This window comes from Scophthalmus maximus, chromosome 18 (genome assembly GCF_022379125.1).
Source record: "Scophthalmus maximus strain ysfricsl-2021 chromosome 18, ASM2237912v1, whole genome shotgun sequence".
NCBI lineage: Eukaryota > Metazoa > Chordata > Actinopteri > Pleuronectiformes > Scophthalmidae > Scophthalmus > Scophthalmus maximus.
This window is the reverse complement of record NC_061532.1, coordinates 16765001-16770000: the sequence shown is the minus strand read 5'-3', so window position 1 is coordinate 16770000 and position 5000 is coordinate 16765001. Positions and strand designations below refer to the sequence as shown.

At 45.7% G+C, this 5000-nt stretch overlaps 1 long non-coding RNA gene across 1 annotated transcript in view; it reads right to left on the bottom strand.

Annotated features, from left to right (window-relative positions):
* Nucleotides 1-3265: 3265 nt before the first annotated feature.
* The window catches only part of LOC118290400, a 5489-nt gene continuing 3754 nt past the window's right edge, over nt 3266-5000 (bottom strand). Inside the window, exon 3 of the long non-coding RNA XR_004786406.2 lies at nt 3266-3700. This is a non-coding gene — a long non-coding RNA (uncharacterized LOC118290400). The remainder of the gene's footprint in view (nt 3701-5000) is intronic.

Genomic DNA, 5000 nt, shown 5'->3' with positions numbered 1-5000 from the left:
AGGTTGTGGTGAGTTGAGTTCCCTTTGGGTCGAAGCAGACTTTGTGGGAAAGTGCTTTTAGTTTTCTCTGTGTGTCAAACACTTTGACCTCAGGGGGCGAAAAGATTTGTGTATGAATAAGCAGCTAAAAAAAGGACTAGAACTTTTAAGGTGAGGTCCCAGTTAGGTCCCTTTAGGCCCTTTGACGAGTAAAAACCTGTGAATACATTTTAAAAGAACAGACAATCAGTCTTCTCCGACCATAAGATCTGACACAGATTTGATATATTTTCTCGTCCGTAGTTAATTTTGGTTGAGGTGCAGCACAATTATTTGTTTTCCCCTTCTGTTTGGATTGTTTTTCTTTTGACAGAAGATTAAATCTGAGTATAGAGTCCGGGAATCCTGTCACTTACTCTCCCACCGAAATATCATTGGAATAGAACAGAACAGAATGGAGCACAGTTCAATATTCATATTCAAGCCAAGACAAACACGAGAACAAGCGTCATACAAAATAGTGATCTATGGAACATAAGACGGCACTGACACTAAAGACTAGTACGTACAGTATTCACGTATACTATAAAATGTAGAGTAAATCTTAAGATACTCAATTTTAAAATGGTTATGAATACATAACTATTTTATAAGATATTTGATTGACATTTTTGATTATTTGACACTGTATTTGTAGAAACTTATTTTTCCATTTTCACACAATTTAACCTGCAAATATTGTACTGCTTGTACGAATATTAATACATTTTAATTAAATAAAAATCATGTTATCATGTTCCTGAATTTTTCACCCTTATTTTCCTGTTCACTCCTCCTCCTCCCGTCGTCTGTCTGTCTGTCTGTCTGCCTGACTGTCTATCTGTCTCTCTGTCTGCCTGTCTGTCTGTCTCTCTGTCTGCCTGTCTATCTGTCTCTCTGCCTGTCTGTCTATCTGTCTATCTGTCTATCTGTCTCTCTGTCTGCCTGTCTGTCTGTCTCTCTGCCTGCCTGTCTGTCTGTCTGTCTGTCTATCTGTCTAGCTGTCTGCCTGTCTGCCTGTCTGTCTATCTGCCTGTCTGTCTGTCTGTCTATCTGCCTGCCTGCCTGTCTGTCTGTCTGCCCTCCCCTCTCCTCTCCATCTCGGTGATGCAGGAGTGTGTTGCCTCTGTTGCTCCAGCTGTGACTCCTCCACGAGTCTTCTCCTCCCTCCATGTTTCCCTCTCTCTCCTGCTCCTCAGGCAACTTTCTGTGGGCAAACAGGAAGCTGCTGCTGCGGCGGCGGCGGCGGCGGCTGCTTCTTGTCATGAGGCCTCCTGTCCCAGCTCCGCCAACTGCGTTCCTGTCAACCAACCAACCAACCAACGGCAGTGCACCCCCCCTTTTTCTGCAAACGTTCACTTCCACCCACACGTATCGCTACATCTGCTTCGTCGCCACGCTTTGGCGTCTGCTCGTCGTGACCGATTTGCATACACAGTGAGCAAACACACAGGTCGCATCCTCGGCTGTTTGTCTGCGCCTGTCAAACCACTTAGCTGGAGCTGGAAGTGTGAGGAGAAACGTCTCCTCGCTTTAGTCGGCACAAGCACACGACAAAGTGCTCCGCACCAAACAGGTTTTCAGGTGTGTGTGTCGCTGTGTTTGGCCCTGTGTGTGTGTCACCGACACAGAAATGCCAAGAAAAAACTCAATTAAAGGGCCACTTCACCAATTGTACCCATACTTGTCCATGTGAGCACCAATCAGGCCGCGAGAACAGTTTTATAATGTCCACACGTGGCCCCTGAGAAAACTTTCAAAAAAAAGGAAAACTTTGAGATGGAGTTTGAAAGATATAACATTTACATTTAAGAGGCAGAGGAGGTCCACGGAAAGACGCTACTGAGACATAGGAACTGCAGGATCTAGTGATTCCTAAGCTCGGCTTAAATATCAACCACTCCTGCTTCTCTTCTAATCTGACCTCTACAGACTATAAGAGTGTCAAACCAAATCATCAAAGTGCCCCTGTAAGTCTGGACTGAGGAATTAAATGATGAAAACAAAACTTGAGGAATGATGCAAAATACTTTGGTACCAGGAATCAGAATCAAACTTTCATAATCCTTTTTTCCAACAGACTAAATTATCAAAAGGTCTTCAGGCTCTGAGATTTATGATTTTCTTGATTAACCTGCTTGAAGGTTTCACACGTAAAGGAACAGTGCAATCTTTTCCATATAGCGTAATGTGCTGAATTTACATTTCTCCCTTGTATTTAAGGGCAGTTTAAAACCCTTTTTTTCAACCTATAGCCTATAAGCTAAGAATACATCTCCCTGCATAATTGTTCCAAATAAGACATTTTCAAAAACATGTTCTGCTTATGACCAGTGAAGCCTGTTAACTCATACTGAGGATTCATATGAAGTGAACGCGGGGGTTTGTAAACGATGACGTCTGGACCTAGAGATGACTGGGGAGCGACAAGGCGAACTTTTAACAAACATGTCAATGGTTCAGACAGTGTATTCACACACACACACACACACACACACACACACACATGTAGATAGATTCAAGGGGAATAAAACACCCTTCCAGAGTGACGCAGCTCGAGGACGTCGCCCATCCGAAAAAAAACTCAAGAGCAAATTCAAACGGCGCGTTAGAAGACCTCTCGCGAGCAATGTCAGATTTTAATGAGGCTGCGGCGGAGTGCGAACGCCGTCCAAACGCGCCAGCCCTCCCCTTTTTGTTTTTCTGCACGTGAGCCCATTTTCTCTAAAAAAAATTGGCCTTTTAATCAAAACGTTTCGGGCTGAAAGAAGAAGGAGAAGACCAAAAGAAAAGAAAGGAAGAGATGGATTCAAAGTGGTCCGCCTTGCTCCGGCGCGCAAACATGTCGTCCACTTCGGAGCTAGTTTGGTCGGCCGTCAGACGGAATTCCGGCTGATTGTGCGGAATATGATTAATATCCGTCATGGCGCGAAAATATGGATGTGCAAGAATATAGAAAATGACATTTGTGTACTTTGAGGAACGGGAGGGATCTGTGTTATTAAAGTCAGCCTGTCTGTCTGGTTTTTGTAATATTTAAAAATCTACAAATATAGTAATTTTTAAAAAAAGCTACTTAAGGGGAAAAAGGGGGGGGGGGGGTCATTTTGTGTTCATTCTGTTGCAGCTGGGTGGTTTTGCTACCCTTATAATCTATCTACCTATTTTTGTCCTGAGCTTAACAAAACTGTTCAAAACCTGTAACCAGCACAAGACTAAAACCCAACAAGCCTCATTTGAACATGGCTTTAATGTCACGGCGATACAATCATTCGTCTCGAAAAGATGACAAAGTCACACAGTCCATGACTAAAAATCTTCCAAATGAACTGAACAGAACTGAAGTGACACCAGTCGCAATTTCCCCTTGTTGCACAGTCAACAGATTCTTTTTATTCTTTTTTTTTTCCCCCTTATTTAATTTTTCCACAAGGTTTGTACAGTGGGTGAACATCAGAGGAGAAAGATCACCTCTGTCAATGTCTTCAGACATTAATGCACCAGGGAATCGATGGACAGATGCACAAACACAACAGAGAACGGTAAAGCAAACAGAAGAAAAAAAGCAACTACCTTTTCCCCTCTTCTCTTCATAGTCCCATCGGGGAAAGATACAGTAAGAAGATAACAGGAATCTTAAACTGCTTCCCAACTCCAGCCGAGACCGACGCCGTGGATCCGTCTGGATATTTCAAAAAACACAACATTAAAAGTGAAATTAGGAAACAAAATAAGAACAATGAGTTCATATAACTGCGCTCACACGGGATCGCGGTAGAAGACATTTGTGCACATGTTGTCGTCCCGTGTCCTGGCGCAGTCGGTTCGCGTCGCACTCTGTCCAGTTTTTTTTTTAAATTGGACGCCTTAAACACAGAACTGCCGAACTCCAGAAAACTCTCTGGATTCTTTAAAAGGGGCCGCGGCGATTCGTGCCTGGTCATCAGTCTGTCACTCTGTCAACTCCCGCCCGCTGCCCGCCACCTTCCCGCGGAGCCGCGCTGCACAGTGTCGAGGGCCATTTGAGCAACGCAGGGGCCTTTTTTCGCCCCCTTATAATTTTGCAGTTTGTTTGACCGGATACCGAAATTTGAAAATCAGCGTCCACTCGGGCGAAGCCTGAATCAGGAGGGGAACGAGGCCTCAGCCTCCGATGACAACCCCTCCAGATTTAAACGGAGAAGGAAGAGTGTAAAACAAAAACTCTGAGGGAGAGAGACGTCACTCATTCCCGCACCTTTGTACCCACACTGCAAATGTCAATATGAATAATCCTAATCTCGACCCGGTGAAAGGCCTTGAAAGAATTGCCCAGACGAAAAGTCAAAAATGTCATTTGGAACAAAGAACATCGTCATTTCAAAGATCCGAGGTACAAGGACACACACCGTGTTTCCGTGCTGTCAGACACCTTTACTGTGAAGGGGGGGGGGGGGGGGGGGGGGGGGGGGGGGCGAACAAGCTCGACAAATTGGGTTTTTGTTATCATCCAAGTGGCGGGGGCGACAACCTTTGACCCCTTTGGAGTTCGCCCGCAGCGCCCGCAGCCCGCCGGGCGCTCTCGTCGGACAAGGACGTCGGACATGTGATTGGAGCACGGGCCCTTGTGCAGGGGCGCAGGATGCAGGAGAGAACAAGAGACACAAACACAGCGTGAGACGGGGAGGGAGAGAGAGAGAGAGAGAGAGAGAGAGAGAGAGAGAGAGAGAGAGAGAGAGAGAGAGATGGATGGATGGATGGGAGGGGAGGAGAGACGTGGGGTGTGTGTGTGTGTGTGTGTGTGTGTGTGTGTGTGTGTGTGTGTGTGTGTGCGCGCAGCAGAATAGCAGTGTGTCACGAGTGCTGTCAGTCACTCATCCATCCAGCTGGCTAATTGGCTCCTTACCCTCTCTCTCTCTCTCTCCCTCTTTCAGTCTCCCTCTCTTTCCCTTGCTCTCTCTCTCTCTCTCTCTCTCTCTCTCTCTCTCTCTCTCTCTACCTCC